At 60.6% G+C, this 26,737-nt stretch overlaps 1 long non-coding RNA gene across 3 annotated transcripts in view; it reads right to left on the bottom strand.

The window, feature by feature from the left end:
- Window positions 1-2,294: 2,294 nt before the first annotated feature.
- The window catches only part of LOC148054331 (uncharacterized), a 33,204-nt gene continuing 8,761 nt past the window's right edge, over window positions 2,295-26,737 (bottom strand). For all 3 annotated transcript variants that reach the window (XR_015707338.1, XR_015707337.1, XR_015707339.1), the window contains 3 exons: window positions 15,839-16,240; window positions 3,251-3,419; window positions 2,295-2,756 (listed from right to left, as the gene is read on the bottom strand). This is a non-coding gene — a long non-coding RNA (uncharacterized LOC148054331). The remainder of the gene's footprint in view (window positions 2,757-3,250; window positions 3,420-15,838; window positions 16,241-26,737) is intronic.

The following is a 26,737-nucleotide window of genomic DNA, read 5'->3' as shown; positions in this document are numbered from 1 at the left end:
GGGCCAGGGCAGAGCCCGCTGGGTGCAGCTCATCCAGGGTGACGCTGGGCGAGGGGCTTCAGGGCCCACCACGATGCCAGCACCTGCGTCGCGGCGGGGGTCTGCAGGCATTTCAGCTGAGCTGGGGGTTATTTAGGGCTGTGACAGCCCCTGTGCTGCACAGAGCAGCCACTCACCCTGGTGGGGGCTCTGTGGGTGCTGGTGGGTGCCCCTGGTCCAGGCAGGGTGCTGGTGGCCCCGAGGGGTTGCCATGGATATCGGTCTCCAGGCAAAGGGATGCGCTTCCCGCTAGATGTCGCTTCCGCCCGCGCCCCGAGCATCCCCCGCGGGTTGGGGTACCCAGGCTTGGGGGGGCCACATCCACCCCCCCCCCCCAGGGCACCCCCAGGGCACCCCCAAGGCCTGGGCACGCAGCCCCCAGCGCGCCCCCCGTGCCAGCTTTGGCCAGGAGCTGAGCAGCCCCTCCACCACCGGCAGGGACAACTCACAGCTGTGATGTCAAAAAAACCCCCCAGCTTGCCCCAGGTGGCCTGATCCTGGCTGCTGGGTGCCCCCGGCTGCGAGCCGAGCCAGGGTCGGGGGAAGCAGCCTGCTCCATCACCTCTGCCTGCGTCCTGGCCCCCCAGAACCCCCAGATCCCCCCAGCCCTCGCACCGGGGTGCAGCACTGGCCGCGGGGTCTGCACAAACCGGTGGCTGCGCATCTCTGGAATGAATGCAGGGCCCCAGGACGCTCGCAGCCCCCACGGCGTTGGCTTTCAGCTCCACTGCGACACAAAAAAAGGAGGGAAAGGTGGAAGATGGATGCTTGGAGCACCCCCAGCCCAGCCGCCCTCCCCCAGGACACAAAAGCCCCTTTGAGGACTGATTTTACACCGCTCCTGCAGAGATGCCCGAATTAGCATCAGCAAAGGGAGCTGCTGCGACGAGCGTCATCGGTGCTGCTGTAAAGTCATTGAATTAACGGGGCACCCCAGCCCTGCGCCCAGTGAGGGGGTGCCAGGCCCAGCACAGCACCCACCGAGCCAGTGCTGATCCCTGGAGAACCGAGCTCCCACTGGTCCCGCAGCTGGGGGACCCCATGGGCACCGTGGCCAGGGACCAGCTCAGGGACTTTCCACCTCGGGGGGCAGCTGGCGGGCCGGGAGCCGGTCTGTGCCCGTTCCCCCCGCAAGAAGTTTCCCATTTTGCACAAAGCCGGCGGCGGGCGGCGATGGGCATTGTCCGGGCTGCATCGCATTACCCAGGGCTCCCGGAGAAATCACTTGTATTTCACGCTCCATTGAGCAGCTGCCTGTATATATTTTCTGTGTTGCACTTTTAGCATGACAAAAGGAGAGGGCCTGTGAACTCCTTGCTCTTCAGACCTCTCCGACACGTCCCCTGAGCGGAGCCCCCCTCAGTTAGCATAACAAACTGCCACGCTCCCTCCGACGTGCTCCGGCTCCCTCCCGGCCCTTTTCCCGGGGTAATTTAATGTATAGCTCAATATTTGGGCGTCTGGGTCGCTGGCGGTGGCAGGCGTGCGGGCGAGCGCGTGCTGGGGGGCTTCGGAGGCAGGGATTTCGGCGAGGATGTCCTTCCGACACATCCGTAGGGGAGCCAGCCCAGCCCCGTGTCACCCATGCTGTGTTTAACTGGTCACCAGAAACACTGGTGGGACCCCGCAGCCCTCCCTGGGGAGGGGACTGAGCCACGGCAGCCCTGGCTGGACCCCGTACCGGCTCCGGCACCCCGATGCCGAGCGAGCAGCCGGAGTCACCAACGCCTGCAGTGACACTGTGCATCGTCCCCTGTCTGCTCCTGAGGTCTCCAGGCTCTGGTTTTGCCTTGAAATTTGACTTAAAAGACAGAAAAATGGAGGCTGCAGGGCTGGAGTGAGTCTCGGGACCAGTGGCACCAGCTGGGGCTGGAGCAACCAGTCAGCGCACTGGGAGCTGGTGGTGCTGGCTGGGTGTTTGTCCCTCCCAGGTCCCATTTGCACAACCTGTCCCACCCGTCCCCCACCAGGGCCAGCCCCAGGGAGCCCTGTGGACCGGCAAAGCGGGGCCAGATCCAGTTCCCTGGACTGGGGTGGAAACGAGGAGAGGGAGAGGGAGCACAGGTGAGGTGAGCCATGCCCGTCCCCACGCCGGCCAAAGCCAGGCTGCTCTTGCCTCCCCCAGCCCAAAAGGGACGGGACATGGTCCCCTCCCGGGCTGGGACCCCCTCGGGGCACCCTCACCTCCTGCTGTGGGGAAGGAGAGGGCCGGCGAGATAAAACCTCAACTTACTCGGAAGGAAACACACCCTGGACACCAGGTCCTGCATGGATTTGGGGTGTCCTGCAAGAAAAAGGGGCAAAATCCCGCTCGAACAGCAGCGGCGCGAGGGAGACCAGGCTGCGACACGGCTGGGGGCTTCGAACACCTTTAATGCACGAGAGTTTTTTTGCGTTTCTCCTCATCAAGCTGCAGACCTCGTCCTCCCGACGCCTCGGGCTCGGTGGCAGCGGCTCTGTGTCCCTCCAGCTTCCTGGGATGTCATCTCATGGTCCGTGCACCCCGTCCGGCACTGAGGTGGGGGGGACCCCGGTGGGACCCCCTGGGCACGTCTGGCTTCAGCCGTGGGGCTGCTTACATGGGGAGGGAGGCAGCAAGCGCTTGCCCTGGGCCGGGGAGGGCATCTGCCCGGGTTCTGCCCATGCTTCAAGCCGAGCCTTGGCTTTCCTCCAGCTTTTCTTGGTCACCTGGACCCCGCGGCATCCGCTCATGTCAACTGTTAATGGGAGAAACTGGTGTGAGCCCAGTCCCAGCCCGGTGAGAACTGGGGCCGAGTCCCCGCGGGACGGCCGGGAGGTGACCCTGTCACCGCCGCGCCAACTCCCTCCCCGAATAATTTCTGCCGTCCCTACAACCGCAGTCCCCATCCCGCCATGCACTTGGGGACATTTCTAACGGGGTCTGGCAGTGGGGACAGGCAGGAGCTTGGAGTCAGCGTGGATTGAAGTGGCTGGTGACCCCCTGGGACATCTTGAACGAGGGCAGGTGACAGCAGGAGCAGGAAAAACCGTGTCGCTGCTGGTGTCTAATGGGGAGAAGAGGTCCCACCCGGGCGGGAGAGAGGGTTGTGTCCTGCAAAACGCATGCAAGACCTTTAAGGTGATGTTCCCAAAGCAGCAAGAGCTCTGGGGGGACCTGAGCACTGCCGTGGGGTTCACGGGGTCCCCACCTCCCGCTCCGTTCCCGCGGGCTGCTCCAAAAAATCCTCACCGAGAGCCGCGCTTTGTGCCGGGTCTCTCGCGAGCAGCCTGACCCTCACGCCGTCCCGACGGCACCTCTTCACTCACGTCCTTGCTGCTGCCGGTCGCTTGCAGGGGTCCCAATGTCCCGACTGTGGGGTGCAGCCAGCAAAGCCCCCGGTGCACTGCCGGGCAGCTGCCTGTGGATGAACATACATGGCATTAGCTGCTGCCTGCACCGGAGCTGCCACGCCACGTCGCGGTGCACGCACCCCTCCCCTAATTCCAGCTTCCTCCTGCACTTTCCCCCTCCTCCCCACGGCTGCGTCCCCCCCCAGCCGTTCTCTTACGCAGCCTTGCAGGGCCTGAGCCCGAATTCGCTCATTAATTGGCCAGTCGGGGCATCCTTGTGCTCTCCCTGCACGTTCAGCCTTCGGCGTTGCTTTATGGGGTGCTAAAGCTGCGCTGACAAGTGCTGCATGGCATAAATCCCCGAGAAGTGCCTGCTCTTGCTGGCTCACCCAGCCCCGATCCCCCACCAGGGCCCTGCCAGCTCTGGGGTTCGGGTCCATCTCGCTCCATGGTCTGCGTGGGGTGGGGAATCCGTGCCGGGTGATCGGAGGGGCTCCTTCCCCCGAGCCCCGCGGGACCCGTGCACACCAGTGCCCTCAGGGATGCACGCGGGGCCGTGCATCCCCACCCGTGCGCACGGATGCCCACGGAGGGCTGGGGAACATGTGTTTGCATGTGCTGAGATCGTCCGATGCTTCAGCGTGAATATTGTGCTCAGGAAAAGCTCCTTCTCGATGCTTTTATGCTTGGGCTTTGCCCGAGCCCAGCTGGGCTCTCCCTCCGGGATGCTGCAAAGCCGCTGGGGTGCAGGGAGGATGCTCGCTGCCGGAGGGGTCCCCTGCAAAGCCAGGCTCCCTGCAAACCCAGCCTTTCCCACCACAATCCCACGTGAAACCCTCTTCCCGGCCCTCCCTCACCCCTTGCCTGCGCTGACAACACCCCATCTGTGCCCCATCCCAAAGGAGCCGTGTCCGGGGGATGCAGACGCCCTGGATCCCCTTCTCTGGGTGCGGCTGCGTTGCTTCCCCGGAGCTTGGGGTTCTCAGTGGCGCTTGCTCTCCTCCCTGTGCCCCGGGGGGTCCCCCTCTTCCCCCCACCCCCCGTCTCGTGGGGTGAGGCCTCTCGAGCCGAGGATCCGTGGGGCAGCTGGCACAGGGACGGCCGGGGCCGGGATGAGGATCTCAGCAGCTCATCCAGTGCGACGGGGACGGGAAGGGCTCGATCTCGCTGCCGCACACAGTGTGAAATTAATTCAGTAACTGAGGTGTGTTTTGGGCAGGAAAACCAGTATTTCTTATTTATTGAAATGCTCGGCTAATTTCTTTATTCCCTAATGAACTGACCAGCTCCTTATGGGGCACAAAGCGACCTGTTCGGATGCCCCCCCCGACCTTCACCAAGGTGCATCTTCTCCCTGCTCCAACCTGGGGGCAACACACAAGTGACCCCCCCCCAGAGCCCCGGGACAATTTGTTGGCCTGATCCTGCGTTTGTGGCATGGCTCAGCACCGCTGGGGCAACCGCCTGGCGGGAATAACCCCGTGAGATGGGGCTGTATGGTGGGAATTGGGATGCCCGGGGGGTCTGCACTCCCTCCTTCCCTGGCTGCCCTGCCCTCGCCAGGCTGGGAACAGCTTGAGTGTCCAGGCAAGGAATTCATTTAAATAAATTTCCATAGGGATTAATTTTGCCCCTGTGTGTGTGTGCATGAGACAAGCCGAGCCTGTTTTGGGGGAGCCGGAGAGACGAGGTGGATGGGGGGCACCATCCTCTCCCCGCAGCTCCATCCGCCCTCGCTGCTCTCCATCCCTTCGTTTCCAGCTTTGGGAAAGTTTTGAGCCCGTCCTCGCCCGGCGCGAGCCCGGCCCAGTGGGCGCTCGCTGCCAGAGATGCTGGTCCCAAGCAGGGGGGATCATCCAGTGCCAACCGCCCAGCGCCCAAAAATTTCAAAACTTTCCAAACAGAGCTACAGTGAGCCAAGAGTCGGCGTCAGGTGGCTCAAAATACCATCAGGGAGAGAGATTTGGGCTGTGCAAGCCAGTGGGAAGAAAATCCCCGGGATTTGCCACGACCAAAAGCCCTCGGATGTCCCTGCTACCAGGAGCCTTGTCCTGGCCTCGTCCCGGCGTGGGGTTTGCCCTGCGGATGCATGACCTGGGTCCTTCTGCACCAAAAAGCTGCATTTTGCTTTTTGGTGCTCCCCGAGCAGCGCGCCGGGACCCCGGACACAAAACCACGGCAGGGCTGGGATGAGGAGGGACACGGCGAGGGCGTCCCCATCTGCACCGACGGGCCCCGGCATGGGGGGCACCGGCGCGGGGCGGGGGCGGACAGGGATGGCACCAGCAATTCTCGCCGCTCAACGCTCCCATGCCACTGAGTAATTCAGCCCACGGGTCCCCGCGAGCTCTGCTCACCGGCAGCCTCCCCCACCGCCAACAGCGATGTCGAGGGCTGGGAAAAATACTCCTGGAGCGGCCGCACGGTCCGGATGCTTGGAAATCCCAGGAGCCGATAATGCCATGATGTTTTGGGCTTTTCCAGCCCTCCCCAGGACCCCCGGCGCAGGGGACACCCTTGCGGCAAGGAGAACTGATAATCCCCCCGTTAAACGATTGCAAGAGCACCTAAATGACAGATGCAGGGTTTTTTCCATTCTGCTTAGGATTTGAGATTCAAAGCGCACGACGGATTCAAATAACCGGGGTAAATAAATCAGGGCTAGCGAACACTTGGAAACAAGCAGAGCGATAGCTATTTTTGGCTGTCAAATTTCGGAGGTTTTAAGGCTCCTTCGGGGCACAAACTGCTGGAAGAATTTGTTACCGCTGCAGCAAAATAAGAGCACGGCGAGGCAGGAGAGTTTCCCTTTTCCTCCTGGGGAGATGGAGACGGGCAAACCCAGCAGCGCCAGGTCTGCCGGGGGTCTTGCACCCACAGAAATACTGATTTGGGGCTCTGGGGTGGAAAAGGGGGACCCTGGGTGATTCCTGGAGGGAATGTCCCCATGGAGGGTCTGTCCCAGGAACCTGCCACCGCTCCCAAGTGGAGCTTTTTCCCCCTGAGGAAGGATATATCAGAATTAAACCCATTTGTTCGAAAATGCCACGCAGAGCACCGAACATTGCTGGGATTTTTTAAAAACTAAAAAAATGCCCTTTCCATTTGGATTTGTTGCAGGAATCCCAGCTTTTAAGTGACTCACGTGCCCCTGGGGAAAAGTGAGCTGCTGGAAGGGCAGGTCCCACCGTGCGGTGCCAGTCCCCGAGAGCACCGGCCCCCCGTTCAGTTTGGTGCTGCAGCACCCGCTGGCACCCAGCACCGCCCCAGTGTCCTGCACCTCGTTTGCTTGAGTTCGTTAAGGCTTGGAGACGCGGGAAAGCAGGGATGGAAGGAAATCCCACAGCCCCGCTGGCGGCTGGGCTCTTGAGAGCACTTTCGGAAGCCTGGGCTGCCCCGCAGCTGGGCACGGCTCTGCCTTGAAACTCCAGATCTGGGCTTGCAGGGGATGGCGACCAGCTTTTTTGGGGCGCACACTGTGCCCTGAGCCTGCCTTCTGTGCAAGAAGAGGCTCTGCGTGCTGCACACCTCCTGTTCCCAGGTAATCCACCCTCGCTTTGCGTCCCCAGCCCGAGCCGGAGCCCAGAACAGGAACCCATGGTCCGTCCCAGGGTGGGCAGCCCCCATGGGTGCTGGGGACCTGGCCCACGGGACAGGGGCCAAGTAAAATGAGCTGAATTACACTTTAAGGCAAAGCTCAGCATCAGCATGGAGGTTCTCTGCTCTTTGCCATGGAAACAAGCGTTGCTAAGGGATTGCTTAATAGGGAGTAAAATATTCTAAAAATCTAAGTACATGTGGCAGCAGGATTGAACCCCCCGGTCCTGGGGGGTGGAAGGGGCTGGCGGGGGCTGCCCTCGCAGCAGCTCCCATGTGCAGCTGAAAGCTCCACTTCTCCATCTGTATGGAGAAACCCCTGGCACAGGGAGAACCGGGCACAGGGTGCTGGGTGACGTGGGGTGGGCACGAGCTCCCCGGCAGCGTTGGCATGGGCCGGGGGTGCTCCAGCACGGAGCTGGGGATGTCAAGTCTGCTGCCCTTTAAAACAAGCATATATGGCATTAAATACACTCACAAAAGGGATAAAGACACCAGCGCTGCCCCCTCGGAGCAGGTGCAATGCTGGGCTCTTGCACGGTGCCTCGGTTTCCCCTCCTGCACGACCAAGGCAGCTGCTGCCATCAGCACCCGCTTCTCCCGCCATCCTCCGTGGGCGCGCTGAGCCGGCGATACCCCCTTAACTTCACTGATTTTATGGGCATGAGGAAAGGGGCTGGGGGGGGGGAATAATACAGGCAGGGGCCACCTCTGACCTTGACCCCCGTCCTGGCTCCCCGCGGCAGCTGGGCCGTCGCGCCTCCACCGACAGCTCAATGGGCGCTTTGTCTGCGCTCGCCGGCCCCGCGCAGCCCCGTCGCCCCCAATAATATTTATGGAGTCGGCGGTCACCTTCTCCCCTGCTCCCTGCATCTCAATAACAGCCGGGCTGGTGAGACCCAGGGAATCTGGGAATTTATAGTCCAGAGAGATGCTGCTCTTTAGCCCCGTGGGGTGCGGAGCGGCGGATCCTGCCCCTCGGGTAGCTCCTGTGCATGAATAACGCACCCCGGCTTGGTTTCGGGTCCTGTTCACAGCCCTCGAGTCTTTTTTTTTTCTTAAAAAATGCCTGTTTAAAAGCAAACAGGTGGGGGAGTTTTCTTGCTTTTCCCAAGTCTTGCAAAGCCGCTCTGCTCCCAAATCAGCTTTGGGGGGGGTGGAAAAGGCGATGAAAACACCCTGCTGGTTTATTTTACTGTGTTTCTGCTCACTGCCCGATTCCTCCATTGATTAAAACAATCAAAAGCTCCTTTCCAAAGCTCCAGCAAAGAATACTTTAAGATACTTCTGCCGGAGATGCTGCGGGTGGGTGCAGCCCCGGTACCCCCGGCTGTGGGGGGATTCGGGTCTGCCCCGAGCCCATCGACGTCCCCGGGAAGCTCCCTCGGCATCCCGGGCTCCACAGCAGATGATTTAAGCAAAGGTGCTTGTTCAGGAAGGGATCGACCAGGGAAACCTTAACATTTGGGGAAGAAAGAGGAGGATCGGCGAAGGCGCAGGGCACAGCGATGACCTTGGTTTGCTGGGATTTGGAAAGTCCTGCTAAAGGGTAACTTCTCCCTGGTGGGTGATTCGGGGCAAGAAGGGACCGGGCGTGAATCCAAGATCCTGCAGAGTTATTTCAAACGCTACCGAAAACAGGGCTGAAGCAGGGGATCTCTGCGGGGGGCAAATGGGGCCCGTGTGGGCTGGTTTGGTTGTTCCCAGATGCTCCAGTTGCACAGAAATTGGTCAACTGAGTCGGATGCTACCGCCGCTGTTCCCACATGGATAAGAGTGAGAGCCTCTCGCCGTGGATCAGATGCTGAGTGATGGGGAATTGCCAAGGCTCACGTCCTTCCCCGCTTCTTGGGGGAAAAACCAGCCCAGAAAGGATCCAGCAAATCCCCCGACCGACTCACCGGGCACCCAGGGACTGACACCGACGGCTCTTCCAACAGCCGGGCTGGATCTTTGGGGACCCTAAATACCCCCCCCGATGCCGAGTCGCTCCCACACGCCATCCCCAAAGGCATGTGCTGCCCTGTCCCGCAGAAACTGGATTTTGAGGCGGTTTCACTGGACTGTGGGAGATGTTCCGGGAGCAATTCTGTGATGGCCACGGGATAAAGCCGGTCCTTGCCCAGATTTGCCGTCATCTTCTGATAAATCCTCCAGTTTGGAGCAAACCAGCTCTCTGGCTGATCCCGCTGCCGAGCAGAGCAATCCTCCCGTGCCGACGGGCGTTTCTGGGCTGGTTTGGTGCTTCCTTCTGTTCACTGAGCTGGGAGGTAACGGGCAGCAAGGTGCCGGGATGCTGGGTGTGTCCACAAACCTCCCTACGTGGAAAATCTTCCTTTTGGGCTGTTTAACCCCAGAGCTGCGGGTACCGCTGCGCTTCACGTGGGGTTTTCCCTGGGGCTGGGGGGGACAGCCTGTCCTGACCCCCAAACACCACACGGGAGAGAGGAGGAGGAGGAGGAGGGATGCTGGGGAAAGCGGAGCCGGGATTTCCATGCTTGCTGAGCTCCTTTGTAGCTGATCCATCAGGGGAACAGCTACGAGCTCGGTCCCCCTGTCCCCATTGCAGCGGGGCAACCTGGGGAAACACGAGCATCCCCCAGCACCACCCCTGACCCGGCTTGAGCCGCCACAGCTTCCAGCCTATTTAAAGGAGGAAACCAATTTATTTTCCTCCTCCTCTGCTGGATGCGGGTTGGAAGGCGCCATGGAGCATCCTGCCGATGCTCGATGCCGAGCCGTGTCTGCGCAGCCCAGAGCCGCCGCTTGCCGAGGCCACGGCACAGGGGCTGGTCCTCGCTGTGCCGCAGAGCATCTCCCATCGGCCTCGTGCGCACGCGGCTTCTTCCCATTCCCCTTCCCCAGGGCTCGTTCAGGGAAATGCTGCGTGACACCGGCCCTCGAGCGCTGGCGGCTGGAGATGAATCTGGAGTGTCACCTCCTGCCACCGCCCTCCTTCCCAGCCTGCGGAGCGGGTGCGTGGGAGATAACACACCCCTGCAAAGAGCGGGGTGAGCGGAGGAGGATGGGAAAGTCCTGGGAGGCAAATATAAACTGATTTTAGAGAAGCTGGAGCGCCAGAGCTCCTTTATGCAAAGGGTTCGTGTTGCTCTCCATGCAGGGCAAGAGCAGCCAGGTGCTGGGGGAGGATGGATTCTGGAGACGCCTCGGACACCGGGGGTTTAGTCCAGATGGGAAACGGGGGTTTTGCTGCAAGAGGAGGGTGTGGGAAGGTGGCCCAGGGAGAGCAGGGGGCAGCTCAGTGGGGGATGCCCAAGCAACGGCTGCCACCAAGCCACAAACCAGCTTGCAAAGGGCTGGAGCCACCGGGACGGGGTCTGCCCGCAGCCCCTCGCCAGCCTCACGCTCCCTTCCCAGCGGCGGCATGGGAAGGGCCGAGGCCGGCACAGCCCTCCCGGGAGCGAGCTACCGGTGGGTGGGTGGGCGATGGAGGGTGGTTGTAACAAGCATCATTGCCGGCTTGCTGAGCTAGGCATGATTGTTGCAAAACCGCTGCGCACATGCTGAGCTTCATAATTATCGGGCTTGTCTGCCAGCCTCTCCCTTCCCCCAGCACAACGGCACACTTGATTATGATTATGGTGGCTAATTTTGTCTGGTGCATCTTAGGCATATGGGCCCCCACCTGCTCTGAATATGCAAACGCCGCTGATTTGCTCCTCGGCGGCCGCTCTGAGCTGGGGCCCGTGGGCAGGCGGGGAGGGGGAACCTGCCCAGCGCCACGAACAAAGAAACCCCACGCGGCGGCGCGGGCACAAAGAGCCGCCAGCACCGGCGCTGCCCACGGCACGGCACGACGGTGCCCGCGCTCGGCGAGGCCTCCAGGTTTGTTTCCCATGGGCGAGACGGAGCATCTGTGAGCAGCGAAAGCATGTGGCATGGCATGCACGTGTGGCGTGGCGTGCACGTATACCATGGCGTGCACGTATACCATGGCGTGCACGTATAACGTGGTGTGCACACGCACACCCCTACACAAGCAACACCCTCCAAACAACCGCTGCCAGACAACCCCCGGCGTTTGCCTGCTCCAGCTTGGCTTTCCCGTATGGCCGTTGGATGCATCCGCATCCCGCAGCCTCGCAGAACCTCCCCTGCCCACCAGAACGCATTGTTTTGCGAAGGGTATGAGCGGGGTTTCGCTCGCATGTCGGTAACGCTCATAAAAGCATCCACGCGAGGGCGAAGGGCAGTGAGGTGGTCTCACGTCTGCCTCGCCGGGACCGCTGTCAGGGGGGCTTTGCCATGCTAATGGATAATTAGATAGGCAGACAGACTGACAAGGATCCAGATGGATGGATAGATGCCACGAGGATCTGGTGACACATAAATAGGCGGATGCTAATGGGCAGCGCAAACAACAGCTTAGGCTCCTGCTAATTCCCACTGTAATTTTTAAGCTCTCTCCATCCTCCCCCCTTTTCCCCCAACGCAGAGCTCTTAGCAGCGCATCCATCACTTATATTTATATTATTTTTTTTTGCACAGAAGTAGCATAAATGGTTCGTAAGGGCTCTGAGGAATAACAAGTAGCAGCAAGCTGAGGTGGGCGTCGTGCGGGGGCTCGGGAGGTGAAACCCTTGGGGTTACCCCAGGATCGGCCAGAGCCGGGCTCGGCTCTCGGGGCGCCTCCATCCCTCCTTCCCCACCACTGCCGCCACCTCCCCACCACTGATTTATTTTCCGATTAAAGAAAAAAAAAAAAAGGTTTGTCCCTTTTCCTCCACCACAGGGATGGGAAGAAAATTGTGAATGGTGGGGAGGAGGCCGAGGTGGATTAGAGCCGGAGAGCCATGGCCGAGCAGGCGGCGGAGACAAAAGAAAGCATCTTCGCTTGTTTTCCCTTGCCGCGGGGAATCCACGTGGCGGTTGCGGGAAGGCGGGCAAAGTGGGAAGGGGAGATAAATCCTGCTGGAAGGCTTTCGGCGGCACCCGCGCCGCGTGGGAGATTTATAGCCCTGCGCTTCGCAGCCACCTGCCTGCAATGGGTGCTGCTCACCTGCTCCACGGGGCCGGGAACCCTGATTAAGGAGATACGGGGATGCTCATGTGCTTGTGGACCTCTGGGTCTTTCCAGCTTGGCAGGGACAGCACTGGCACCGTTGCCACCCCCCTGTCCCACCCTCGGAGGGGCTGAGCCTTGGTGTCAGCCGGAGCCTCGAGCATCCTCCCGTGGGTACCAGCTCCACGGCCGCCACACTCTGCCTCCTGCTCGCGCTGCCTGGGGTCCTCTCTCTCTTATCTGCCCATCTCCCACTTTACCACCTCTCCCCGATTCGTCTCTCAGCCCATCAGCCCCTCCGCTATCTGCTCTTTCTTCCACTCTGCCCCTTTTCCCCTTCATGTTTTTTATTATTTTTCCTATAGTTCTCTCTCTCACTAGTTTCTTTCCTCCCCTGCTCTATAGATTTCCCTCCTCTTCCTCATCCTCTCTCTTCTCCTGCTCCTTTTCCCTCTCTCCAGCGTATTTTCCCTCCCCTCTGCCATCCCGGGAGGGGTCGGCAGGACCCTGGGGCAGGCGGCCCCATGCAGCTGGGTCCCTGGGCTGCCAGCACAGGCCGGTCTCGTGGTCCTATTTCAGGCTGCACTGCAGAATACAGCCCAGGAGATGCCATCGGCCTCTGCTGCACCTTGGGAGAGAGACAGAGCCTGGTTTGGGATGAGGAGAGCCCAGGAACTGGTCCCCAGAAGCGCCCAGAGCATCACTGCCCAGCTCCCTGTGCCTGCCCCGCAGCAGGAGCTGGAGGAGAAAAATGTCATTTCTGCCTCATTTCACCCAAACCGAGGCCAAAGGGACGGTTGGGGAACGGGGAAGGGCCCTGGCCCCTCCGTGTCTGTCATCACACCAGCCGTGGGGAGCGGGTCTCTGCAGCGGCTGCTGGGGTGGCCGCATCCAGCACCCGCTATGTAGGTCAGAGCCGGCATGGCGAGGGAGCACGGGGCCCCCGGCAGCGGGATCGCCCCTGCCTGCCGCCAAGCTGCCGGCTGGGATTAAACCCCTGGGAGCCTCTTGCCAGCACTGTATATATATATATATATATATATATATATGCACCATATCACCATACACACACATATATGTGTGTATATATAATATATATATGTATAATCTCAGCCTTTTTCTTATTTCGGATGGAAGCAGCTTGCCGATGCAATTAAAAGTATTACCAGAAATGACCCTGTTGCAAATATTCCGGCTTTTAAAGAAGCCAATTCGAGTTCTCAGCAACTTGCTGAGAAAGCGCCCGGGGGCTTTTCTGACGAGCTCCCGCGGGTATTCCCAATTTCCTTCGTTTGCTTTACGAGGTACGTGAGAAAAAAAGATAAATATTTTCCTTATAAATATATAGATATATGTATAAAAAATATTCCAGGGATTTTTTTTCCCTGCGCAGATCCCTCTTTCCAGTTTTCCAGTCCCTGCACCATCACCTCGCTCAGGCGGGTAAAGACCCAGCAGTCACGGGTCAGGGTGACTGGATGGACGCTATTAAGAAATGTGGGAATGGCGAAAGCTTTAATTCCCAATTAAAAAAAATTCCTTTTCTGGGCACAGATGTTGAAAGCACCTTTAATTCTTGATTCTTTTCCTTCCTGTCACAAAATATCCCGGCAGAAATCCTGAAAGCAGCTTCACCCATCCCTGTGCATCAGCCAAGGGCAGCACCGGGTGACACCAGGACCCCCGCGGCCCGTAGCCATCAGAAAAAAGGACAATATTGGGAATGTGAGGATCAGAGAGGCTTAAACTACGCCCCCGGTCTGGGGGAATTCATTTTGGACCGATTTCTTGCTGCGGCCATCACCTGCCAAAATCCCACTTCTCCTTTTGGGCAGCCACCCTCATCCCTCTGCGAGCACCTGGCTTTTTTTGGGGGGGATAAACGGGCGCACGTGGGGTACGGAGACGGCCGTTGACCAAGACAGACGGACGGCATCCCCAGGACGGACAGAATTTGGCGTGGGAAAGGGGGCAGCGATGGTATTGCCTAGACACAGCATTTAATTAAGATGCAGGAGCGGTACTTTGGGTGCAAAAAGCGGAGGGGGAAGGGTTAAGGGGCGGTGGGAGAGAGGGGTGAGAAGAAAGCCCGAAGAAAAGAAGGGACCTCACAGCACCCGGCGGGGCTTGATGGCTTAATTACCATATTCAAATCTAATTAATTCCCCTTTGCATAAAAAGGCCACGGGCGGGCGTGGGACCAGCCTTGCAGATGGCGTCTCATGCTCAGCACCATTTTGGGGCTGCCGGCCATCTTAGAGCGAGGAGGAGGAGGAGGACGGCTTTGCCCGTGGCGCCGAGCATCTGCTTGGGGCACCCATCGGGCATGGGGCTGCGCTGGGTGCCGGCACCAACAAGCCCCATCAACCATCATTAATATTGCTTTGAGGAAGAAGAGGCTATTTAAAAGCAGGGAGGAGAAGGAACAAAGCAAAAATGGATGGGGAGGGGGGTTTAAAGCAATGGAGCATCGTAAATTGGGGGTATTAGCGTGTCCCTCGCCCTTGGTTGGGGCTCCCCGCTCCATCCCTGCGTCCTGGGGTCTCCAGATGGGACAGCGCCGGTCTCCGTGCGGATGAAGATTGACTGCCGATGCGGGGATTAGCGTCCCTGGAGGTATTTGCTGGAGGGGGTGGGCGATGGGGAGCGAGGCGTGGCGGCAGTCCTGGGGAGACGTATGTCTGCCCGCCGCCGTGCCTCGCTCCCCTAAAAAGCAGCACCAACACGGCCCCGTGCCATGGGAGCATCCCATCTCCGGAGGGCAATCCCATGGGGATGCACCCCGCGTCCCCCGTGGGGTACCGGCCAGCAGGAAAAGCCAGGAAAATCCAGCCTCAACAACCGGATACCTAAACCCCCTCCTGCACAGGCATTGTTTTGGGGGAAAACAGGGGATAATATTCCTCATCTCCCCATCGTGCATCCGGAGGTGAACCAAATCCCTGCTGGAAAACCAGCCCCGAGAGCGTGGGCTGCCGCCGAGCACCACGGCAGCACCCGCGCCGGCTGCCAGGCTCACCCTGGGAAAGGTGAAAGTTATTTTTCTAATGTTTCGGACAGCTTCGCCGTCACGTGAAAAACTCAGAGGAGCAAGGACCGCAGGGGATGTGGTTTTTCTCCCTTGACTGACTCCCGAGGACGCGCTGCTGCTGCCGCCGCTGTGGGGCTGCGCTCCCTCCCCCTCCCCAGCACTGCTGGGGGCTGGGATGGAAACGTCACCCCAAAACAGGCTCCCAGACGCAGCTGGAAGTCACTTGTGTGGCTAAATCGAATGCCTGCCAGCAGGAAAAATGGGGTTTGGGGGGTTTGGATGGGGCAGAGCAGGAGGAGCTGTGGGTGGACGTGGGGGAGGCTGCACTCCCAGCTGGGGGAAAGCAAGAGGCGAGGGGGGAAGATTCCCTCTTACGCTGTTCAGTCATAGAAAAGGATGCTTTTGAGTCATAGAAGAAAGATTTTTAGATGTACATTAAAAAGGGAATAGGGGGAAAAAGTCAAGTATTCGGCAACCAAAAGCTGTTCCCAATAGCCCAGTCTTCCACTAGCTTTGGAGGGGAATCTAAATGTCTTCAAAGAGGAATATAAATAAAATGGGGACCAAAGCTGCGTTTTTTCCCCCAAAACCATGAGAAAAAAATCAGTGCGGCACCTCACAGCCTGGCAATGGCAGCCGCCCGCCCGAACCCAACGGCGAGGGGCAGCCCAGCCACGCACAGAGCCATCGTGGGTGCCCCCCTCCGCGGCGCTGCTCCCTGGTCCCCCCAAATCCCCAGCTGGAGAGAGCCCGGAGGGGATTTTGTGGGGAAAACCCAGGGCCAGCTGGCTGGGCTTGCAGGAAGGGAGAGGAAAGCAAGAAAAGCCCAAACTTACCCCGTCCAGGAGAGGCGAGGGGGTCTCGAGCATCCTTGAGGGAGCGCAGCTAACTTCCCTTGCCCGGCTCCACAGGCACTGCCCTTGCCATGGAGGGATGTGGCCAAACCAGCCTGTCCCCAGCAGCCAGGTACAACTTTGCCGCTGCAAACCCATGCTGGGAGCAGCCTCCCCCCGGCCCAGCGGCTCCCACGGGCAGGAAAGCCCAGTCCACGGCACCCCACGGGGCTCCTCCAGCCTTCGATTTCCAGGGCGAGGGTGCTCGGTGTGGGTGGTCTCCCCAGGGCTCTGCCCACGCCGGCCTGGCTGCTCCCCGTCGCGCTGGCCGCTTCGCCCCATCCCTGTCCTCGGTAATGGATGCTGCTGGACTGCGTTGATCAAAGCAAGGTAGGGATTTCTCCTCTGCAAAAAATAAAATGAGGAATGCCGTCATATCCAAACCCACACCGATCTCGCTCTGCTCATCACTGAGCCATCTTAGCCAGCCCAGCCGCCGCGCTGGGCAGGCCCATGTGGCCAAGACGATGCTTTAAGGGGATCACAAAGGTTTCTCCTGGCACTACCGGAGCCTGGCGAAGGGCCTCGAGGTCTCCGCACCCACCTCTATGTACCAACCCTGCTTTGGGTACCCGCACGGATGCCCGCTTAGGGACGGGTTTCTGTCTGACCTCTCCGTCGGGGTCTAGAGAGAGGCTTGAGCAGCTCCATCACCCCATGGGTCACACCCCACACTGCATCCCACATCCCATTTTGCAGACGGGATGGCATCGGCAGGGAGAGGAGCCAAACCTTCCCGGGAGCCGGTGGGGAGGGAAACCCCTCTGTGCCAGGTGATGGGGGCAAACCCCCTGAGATGGGCCCTTGGGCATCTCCCCCGTGCCCCAGCGCCCGCTGCCAGCGAGGGGATGCCTTGGTCTGCCCCAGATCAGCCTTTTTATCACCCAAAAACAGGGGGTGTGGAGGTGAGGACTTCAGCCCTCGCTGGCCCCAGCACCCATGTTCACCTCGCACAACCCTGCCCGGGGGCGGGGGGCACCCATCAGCCCTTTTGCTTTGCTCCCAAAACCTCAGCCCCTCCGACACCCCTCAGCACTCCCACGGGTGTCCGATGGGGAGCGAAGACCCCCAAAAAGACTGGAGACGGGGCAGGTTGACGGCGCTGCCCCAGACGGGTGGCGGGAGCCGGGGGGGGGACACACACCAAGGGGACGCCCGAGGGGACGGGGAGCGCAGACACAATGCTGCCATTGAGGGGGCCGCGCCGTGGGTCCCGGCCCTTCCTGCCCAGACACAATAGGGGCGGCCCCGCGCGCCACTTGTGCGCATTGTGCGGCGGCCGCCCCCCCCGGCCCCTCCTTTCTGTCCCCCATCGGATAATGGATCCGCTTTGTGTGCTTGGCTGGACAAGGACTTTGTGGCGGAGAAAGAACCGGTGTTTGTCTGTCAGAAGAGATCGGCCAAGAAAGGGACGGGGAGGAGCGGTGGCTGGAGCGGGGCAGCGTCCCTCGCCGCAGCATTGGCCTTGCACGGCCCCTGTGCCACCGGCAACATTCCCAGCGGTGCTGGGGGGGAAAAGTCCTTGCTGGGAACTTGGGGAGGTGCAGCCCGGTGACCGCGGTGCTACCGGACCCATTGCTCAGACCCCATCCCCGATCCCAGTGAGCATCCCGGCGAGCATCCCAGCAAGCATCCCACCGAACGCCGGCTCCCTTCCCTGAGCCCGACACAAACCCACGGTGGCAGAGGGTCCGTGTCCCCCTGCCCAGCTCCAGCCCCCCCAGCCCCTCCGGGTCCCCCCCCGCCCACCGTTCCTGGGGATGGGATCAGCAAAACCTACAGGAGATTAATTCTCCGGCCGCCTCGCTCGTGCTGTACCGGCGTGCAGGAAGGCGGACGGGATAATCCCCGACTTCAGCGTAGCCAGAGCCGCAAAGAGCCGGATTAATAAGACCTAGGCTTTAATTTCGGCAGCACTAAACAGGTCCCTTTTCCTGCAGCATCCCCGATTCCAGCACATCAGACAATTAAGGGACAGGGGAGCTCCTAGCTGCTCCGGGAGGGGAAAGCCAGCCCTGGCACCTTCCAGCTGGGAAAACTGCTGGATTTCAGCCCAGCCAAGCAGCCAGCGCTGCGTGTGCGGGTACACACGTGTGCCCGTGGGTACATGCTAATGCCACACGTGTGCCACACGGCCCCGCACCCTCCACGGGAGTAAGGGCAGGGCCCCTCCAGCAGCAAACCCTGTGCAAAGCAGGGCTGAAAACCGGGATTATTTCCTATTAAACCAATTCAGGAAACCGGTCACATTTATCCTCTAGGTTGGGCAGGTTTTTTAATTGCTGAAATTCTGGTTTTTGAAATCAGGTCTGTGCAAATGCCAATATTTAATGAAAAATGTAGAATTTCGTTTCCCAAAATTTTAACCTGATAATTGGTTTCTCGAGGCGCTGACGGGTCTGTGCTCACTGCCGGGCGCTCGGGGGACATCTGCCAGCCCAGGCCCTTCCCGAGGGGGCCAAGGCGGGGACGTGACTTCACGAAAAACCCAAACCCCATTGCACCGGGAGTGGGTTCGTGCTTCATCAGCACGGTGGCAGCGGCGTTGCCAGCCCAGGCTCAGCATCCCGGCACTCCCACACTGCACCCCACGCATGGGTGGCATTTTGGGGTGACAACAGCCACAGGGCTGGAGGTGGCATCTCAGCAGCACGTCCCCCTTCCCCAGAATATCTTGCTGCTGGCGTTTGGGGTCCAGGTGCCCACACAGGGTGGGCATCTCCAGCAGCATCACCCCGGGGGACCCCGAACCCTCATCCCGGGTGCTGCGAGGCTGAGCGGGGCGGCTCGTCACCCGCCGGGGAAAGCGGCTGGGCCAGCGGGATGATTAGGGTGGCCTGTGGAGTAATTATCTCATTGGGCAACTAATACCCTTTCAGCAGGAGCGGGGTGGGGAAGTATTGTTCGGGCTTAGGGATTACATCAACCCGGCTGGAGCAGACAATGTGCTCCCCCTGGGAAGAGGCAGCTCAGCCCCAGGGGGAGAGGAGGGAGGCAGGGGCTGAAGCTGTCTCAATTAGTGAGTGTCCCAGCGAGGAAGAGGGTGGTGGGGGCTCAGGGGGGGACATGGGGAGTTTAGCGGGGAAAGAAAGCATCCTTAACCCTTCGTGCTCCTCCTGTGAGGGGACTCGGTCCTTCACCCCTGCATTAAGCCCTGCGGGGCCAAGGAGGTGGCGGGAGGGCTGGATGCGTCCTCTTCTCCCCCTGATGCCGGCAAAAGCAAAGCACAGCTGGTTTTCTCCTTTTTCTGCCTTTTTTTTCTTTTTGACAGCCCAATGCCAGCCCCATCCAGCCTCCCGGCACATCAGCAGCATGTCAGCCCCTTCGTCCTTGTAGTGGGGACAGGCAGCAATTGGGGACAGCAGCCAGGGCCACCGGAGGGGCCAGCCTGGTGGCGAGCAGGACACGTCCCCATCCCCAACCCCAAAAAGCAGCGCCGGGGAGGGGGGGACAACAACCCCATGCACCTACACCCAGCGACGCAGCATCGGGGCCCCGCAGGTCCTTGGCAGCCCCCTGAAACGCCGGCTCCGGCCCCGTGCCCACCCAGCACGGCCGCCCTGCTCTGGCTGGCGTGGGGCTGGGGTCGGTTTTGGCTGGGTTCATGGTAAATCAGGCGTGAGGCCGGCGAGCCGGCGGCAGCCACCGCACCAGGTTACCGGCAGAGCAAGGGGCCGGCTCCACCTGGCCCTCGCCATCCGCGGGGTGATTAAACACGGGGCTCCCAGCTGCCATACATTTTTAAATAAATGAATAATACATAGCAGGGTGATAAATAAATAACGGCCATACATTTGAACTTAGCCTCTGAGAAAATCCTTTTAGTTCAAAAGGACCGGGGCGCTTGGAAAGGGGAGCCCATGCATTTTGAATGGGCTGCCATCAAGTGTCAGGGCTTGGCAAGGGAGACGAGGGGGGAGGGATAAAACCGGCCTCGACACAGGCGGGGGGGGCCGGGGACGAGGGTCCTTGGGCATCGCCAAGGGTGGCTTTGGTGGCATCAGGCAGCCATGGCACTGAGGGCTGTGACCGCCCCGGTGCTGGGCACCGAGAGCCCGGTGTGCCCCAAATCCCTGGGAAGGAGGAGGAGGAGGATGGAGGGCACCATGCCAGGAGGCGAAGGGCAGCCCCCGAGAAAGGCGAGCGGCACATGAAAGGTCCGGTCCCGCTAACCCCGACCGCGCCGAGGATGAGTCCCCATTTAGTGGAGCAAAGGCAGCGTTTACTTAGCAGTGGCCCTATAAAGAGGTGGGTGGCCCTGGAAGGCGGCCCAGACAAATACAAGGGGATTAGACAAGTGAAAGGTGTGAGCGGAGGGGCAAAGGGGAGGAGGATGCATTAGCGGGGGCATAACGAAGCGCCCCGAGCAGGGAGGGGGCGGAGAGGCAGAGGCGGGTGGGAGCTGGATGGGGGGAACCGTATTGGCACCTTTGTGGGGCGGAATCCAGAGAGACCCCGCGTCAGAGGAGCTGGGGGGGCTGGGATTAGCTCTGAGGCTGCCCCAAGCCCCTGCGCGGGGCGGCTGACGGCACACACCTGCCTTAACGTGTGTCCCTGCCATGCACACGTGTGTTCTGGCTATGCACAGCCATGCACATGCATGTCTGGACCATGCACAGCCATGCACACACGTGTCCCAGCCATGCACAACCATGCACACGCATGTCCCGGCCATGCACACACGGGTCCCAGGACGGGGTCCTGCCAGGACTCACTCCCTTGCTTTTTCGTGAAGCCCGAGAGCCACGGAGGCAACTTTAATTCTTTGCACAAACTGCTCCCGCTCGCTTGCATCGCTAAGTGGGTATTGATTTATTAGGCTGTAATTTAAGGCAGAACGTTTTAAAATGAACTCACACACCAAGCCCAGGCACGAGAATAAACAAGACCTGATTTATTCGCTGCCCGTCTCTCGGCAGATGCTGGGCCAGGCCGGCAGCACCGCAGGGCAAGGGGGGACGGGGAACCGCTGCGGCCGGATCCCAGCATGGGAAGACTGGGGGAGCATCCCCCTCCCCGCCGGCAGAGCAGCCCCGCACGCACGCATCCTGCACCCCCCCAGCAGCCCCGTGCAATGTGCCCCAGAGCCTCCTGGTGCTGGGGTGCATGGGATGGGGACGGTGGCAGCGAAGGCAGGGGCAGAGCTGCCCGGACCCAGGCTCGCCGTCCCGCAGGCAGCAGAATCCGGCCGGCATTGGGACAGGCAGGAGGGCTTGCTCCTGCCATCGCCCATGCCCTGTCCCTGTGGCTGCCGGGGCATCGCGCCGGGACCAGTGAGACCCCGCTGGCAGCACCGGAGCCACCGGTATCACCCTCTGGTCAGGCTCTGGAAACTGCAGGCTGCGGGGTTTGAACCAACCCTTTAACTTGGCTCCAGCAAAGAGCCACAACTTCATCCTCCCGACAAGCAGCCACGAGGCCAGAGCTCTGCCGGCATCAATCAGCCACGCTCCCATGAATGCACCGAGCCGGGACCGGGGGGTCATTGCATTCCCCCCCCCCAAGCTCAGCATCCCCCATCCGCCTCCACCAGCTGAGTCCCGGGTGCCAAACCCCCGCCAGGTCCCATCTGCAGGACCCGGCCGCCGCGGCGCATTCCTGCGAGCCGGCCCCGGCGCAGCAGCTGCCGGACAGAGCCGAACGCCGCCGCCACAACGCGGGCAGCTCGTCTTGACCTTGCCGGTCAGGTGTTGGGGGGGGGAATTAAAAAAAAAAAACCCTCACCCCTCGGTGCCGCCAGCCGTCGCCGGGGCACGGGGAGGGTTTAATGCAGCGGGACCATAATGGGGCCGGCTGGGGGAGCGAGGGTAAGGAGAAATTAGTGTCAGTGTGTGTGTGCCTTAAACAAACCTGCGCCAGGGTGACGTGAATGAGGGCACAGCCTGTGTATATATTAGTGATGGGATCTGACCTCGCTGGGAGGGCTCCTTCCCTCGCTCCGCTCCTCTGGGCGTGGGAAAAAGGCCTGGGCTCTTTTCACAGCTGTTCTCGCTGCTGCACTGAGCTAATGGAGGGGCTGCCCGGCTCCCTCCTCCCCCCGCCGCCTTTTCAGGCCTTCAGCAAAAACCCCCCTTTCACAGTCCCTTAAAAACACACCTCATTGTTCCCGCCTGGATTGCATTGAAATGCCACTCGCACCCGGTCTCCCGGAGCAGCCGGCCCCAACTCTGGCTCGGCTGCGTGTGCACACGCGTGTGCAAGCCCGGGCGTGCGTGGGAGCATGCGTGTGCCCGTCCATAGGTTGATGCATTGCAGCTGGCGCGGGGTTTCATCCCCAAAGCTCGCTCTGAAAGGGGTGGCTGGGGCGGGGGGAGCAGCGTGGAGCCGAGGGGGCTTTCCACACGCCGGGCAGCCGAGCCGGTGTTAATGCCCCCAGCCCGGACTCCTCCCGTCGCTCCCTTTTATCCAGATGCTTCGATTTTGATATAAGAAATGAGCCAAAAGGTACCAGCGCCCGTCCCTGATTTGCAAACCCAGAGGCGCAGCAAGCAGAGGGGACACATGGCCGCTGGCCATACCCCTACCCACGACCCAGCCGTGGGGACTGACGGGGACCCCAAACACCCCGGCACCAGCCTGGGCTCCTCTGCAGCCCTGGCCATGCCCGGGTTTCACAGCCAGCGTTTGATGCTCTGGGAGCAAATACTCCACGTTAAATCCCCTCCTGACACACGAAGCGATGGGATTCCCCAGGGATGGGGCGGTTTGGGCACATCACACCTTGATTTGCCCTAACACCGAGCCCGTGGCTTTCCCAAAAATCCTCTCCAAGCTCTGTAGAAATCCAAGATTTATAGAAAACAATAAGCAGCCGCACAAGGATCAGCCCTCGCCTGGTTTCCTGGGGAATTAGGGCAGAGAAAGTCTGGACTCAGCCTTGCAAGGAGCCACGGGGACGGCAGAGCCAGGGGTCCCACTCACCACGCAGCCGCCATGGCGGGGGGCTGGTCCTCGAAGCCGGCAGCAGCGGCACAGCCGCAGCCCCCCCCGCCAGCCCCAGCCCCAGCATCTTCCCTTGTTTGCCAGGGCCCAGCCCTAGAATAGCACTGGGATCGTGCTTTTCATTAAAAATAAATACATACATTTCTGGTGGCGGCGGAGGAAGGCATGAAAACACCACCCCCAAAGGCTCAAAAACCAGCAAGCACAGGCGGCGAAACCCACAGTTATTATTTTTTGAAGCGGCTGGGATTTTTTAAGCTAATCTCCTGCGATCCTGGGGGGGGGGGGGCATCACTGCCTGGTATTGGCAGCAAGACAGACGGACGCAGGGACAGCATCCTCAGGGCCTGCTCATGCCTCCCCGCGTGCTTTTCCCACTGACCTTTCCCCGCCGCTCTGATAGATACTTTCTGACAAAAGCGGGGACGTCGCACACCTTCCGTCCTTGCTCCGCGCCCGACGCAGGGACATCGCCACTAGCAAGTCCCTGTCACCGGCTATTAGGGGAAGAAGGTCTCCACCGCCGCCCCGCTCTTTCCGCATGAGCGCCGGTGCCAGGCAGGGGGGTCCCCCCGGCCCCCGGTACAGAACGCACGTGCCCCGCGTTCACCATTTAGAAATGCAAATCTGTTTAACAGCCACACGCGGGTTTGTTATCGGCGAGGATGAGCCCCAGTTCTTTGAAGTCAACATATGTATATGATGCTGCACATACGTGCGTGACCTACATTTGGGGCTGTAGCGCTTTCCCTGGGTGTGCGATGCCCACGCGTGCCCGCGGCGAGGGGGCTCGGCCAACCCTCGCCCATCGAAGCACCGTCAATCCCCAGGGGGCTTTCCCTGCGCCGGGAGGATTCCTGGCCTGGGGAAGGGAAAAGGCTTCAGCAAACGCTGCTTGGTTGAAGCATCCTTAAAAACCGCTTGCCGAGGAGCCCGGATGAAGGGTTTGGCTTTGGCAGGAGTGACAAAGCGCAGCCACCAAGGCCGTGTCCCCGGCACCCTGAGCATCACCGACCTGCGGCGGGTCCCCCCGCATCCCGCGCCTGCCCCCTACCCCGCTCCCCGCACCCCGGCGAGCACCCGCCCCGCTCCTCTCACTTTCAAATATTGCCATTTTGGCTTCTCCACCCAGCGCAGCCATGGAGTTTCCATAGAAACATGAAGATATTAAACTGTAAATAATAATTTCTCCATAAAAAAAAAAAAAAGAGATAGAAAAAAAGGCTTCGGTGCATTGAGTGGAGCTGGGAACAGACCCCGACGTCCTGGGCACCCAGCCCCGCACGCGGGGTCTCATCTCACCCCCCCGGGCTGGGTCCCATGGGTGGGGGTCCCTGACGGGGAGCGCTGCGGCCCTCCGGCACCGAAGGAGGGCTGAGTGCTCTCACACCGCCGGCACCTGATTTATCCAGGCTGGAGACTTCAGCCTGACATCTATAAAAATTAGCGGCTAAAGAGCCGGCCGGGCCGTCCTCCACCAGCTTTGGGTAAATAAACGGGAGCTTCGCCGCCGCAGTGACACATACCTGATGGGAAGGAATTGTTATTTACTGTTGCCTGTTCAATAGTTATTTTTAAATGGCCTAAAGTTAAACACATCAGTGTTTTTCATTTTCTCCTGCTTGGGGATGTGTTTTTGTCTAGGGCTTTTACCCTTTCTGTCTATTTAAGTGATACTTTTTATCATAAATGACTTTTTTTTCCCTCCCTGCTATCAAGTCGGAAAATCATCAGCTCGTGGTGGGAGGAGGGAGCGGCACCGGGGCCGGGGGGGGTGGCACGGGGACCCCCTGGCCCAGGGAGAGGGTGATTGGGGTTTAACGGCCGAGGCCGGGAGCCGCGACCTTCGGGCACACACGCGCGATGCTGGTGGCGACCACGGCTCCCGCCACCCATCCCCAGTTAAAAACTGAACGTCGTGCTGCTGGTGGTGGGAGGCAATATCTTGGGCGGCGTTATTTTTAGGGCTCCGGCAGGCGAGGTGCCGGCCCTGCCATTTCGTGTTTCCCAGCCGAGCTTGGCGGCCGTGGGGTGGAGGTGGAGCTGCCTCCTGGCCCCTCTCAGCACCCCAAATCCCGGCATCGCCCCAGCTCCCTCCATCCCTCGCACCAGCCACAGCACAAAGGGCTCCTTCTGTCCCACGCCAAGCCCAGGGCTGGATCCTGACCAGCTGAGCCGACACAGCCGACACGGGGCGGCAGCACCGTCCTGGCATCCCGACAGCCAAGCTGGCCACGAGCTCTCTATTCCCATCTCCACAGCCAGGTCAGGGTTTTGGGGAGCACCCCATTGCCCCCCACTCACTCTGCTGTTCTGGCACCGGGATGCTCAGCCCGGCTCCTCTCCTGGTGCCGGGGACCAGGAGCGGGGACCCCCGGGGCCGGCCAGGCTCTGCAGTCCACCCCCCTGCCCCAAAGTAGCCGGGCCAAGCGCCCTGGCAGTGCCTGGGATTATCCTCGGCGTAACATCCCCCAGGAACAAGATTGCAGCTTGGGGCCTGATGGAAAAGAGGAGAGAGATGGGATTAAAAGGAAAATAATGATTATTTCTTTAGCGAGGCCAGGGAAATGAGACGGGGATTAGTGTCCGCTTTACCAGCCGCCCTCAATCCCGCTGGCCAGTCCCGGATCCATCCGGGGCGGCCGGAGACGCCCACGCTCAGCATCGCTCCCGAGGGCGACATCGGGGCTGGCGGTGTCAAGCCCGGCGGGCCGAGCCCGGCTGTCCCGAGCATGAGGCCGCATTGCCAGCGCCGGATCCAGCCCAAGCGCCCGCCGCATCCCATTGCCACCGCCTCTGCCCGCACGCGGGCGGCACGAAATGAAGGCGATTTTGCAAATATTTGCCAGCGCAGTGATTTTCCTCTCCCTGCAGATTCACCGGGAGAAATTATAAAATATTCTGCAAGGAATAAAACATTGAAAATTAAAACTTCACTTGCAAAGGCACAAGCCCGAGAATAAACCTGAAAGGCTCCTTTCTCTCGCCTTCGGTTGCACACACCGCGCAGCGCAATTGGCTGCTTCCCTGGAATAGATTCAGTTGCTATGATACCAAGTTTGCTTTTAACGAACCCCAGAAAATTAATGGTATTCAGCAGATAAGTCCTTAAAGTGGAACCTATTTTAAGAAATTCTTGCTGAATGGTTTACAAGTAGTCAGGAGGGAGGAGAAGGTTTCCCGAGCGCGGCAGAGCCTGCGCCGATTCCCCCTCTGCTCCCGGCCGGGATTTTGGGGTGCACGGTGTTGTGTTTTGGGGTACACTACAGCCTGGGGCCCCAAGCAGCGAGGGCAGGATTGATGCACAGCATCAGCTCCCCGTGCTGTGCACCGTGCATCCCTCCTGCTGCTGCACGGCCGCTGCTCTGCATCCTCCCGGCTGTCCCCACGCGGCCTCGCTGCTGCCGAAACGCTGCTCCCACCAGCCAGCGCCTTCCTCCGCCGACGCTACGGAAACGCGGGCAGGTCGGTGCAGGCAGCCTCTGCCCAAACCCTGCCCAAACCCGCACACAAAGCTACGGGATTCAGGGCTGGTCCAGATCCTGGAGAGCCTGAGATGGCTGAAGGGCTGTAAGTGGCTCTGGCACGGAAAGGCTGCTCCAACAGAAACCTGCCGTCCCTTGGAGGAGCGCAGGGCAGACAAGCGAGGAGCCAGGGAAGGTTTTCCTCCTGGCACAGTGTCCCATCCCTCTGGCCCCACAAGCAGAGCGCAGGGTGGCATCAGCCATCGGACGGGGCACATCCCCCCGGGGACCTGTGTCTCCACCAAGGAGAGAAGCCGGTGCCTCCGGACGCCGCAGTGGCCCCGCGGTGCGCTGCAGCAAAGGCTCTCACCCAGCTCGGCGCTGCCATGGATAAAGCACCCGCGCTCCCGTCCCCGTCCCCGAGCCGCAGGCAGAG

Source organism: Nipponia nippon, unplaced genomic scaffold (genome assembly GCF_047370975.1).
Source record: "Nipponia nippon isolate SJK-2023a ecotype South Korea unplaced genomic scaffold, ASM4737097v1 scaffold_31, whole genome shotgun sequence".
Lineage (NCBI taxonomy): Eukaryota > Metazoa > Chordata > Aves > Pelecaniformes > Threskiornithidae > Nipponia > Nipponia nippon.
This window is presented reverse-complemented; position numbering and strand designations above follow the sequence as displayed.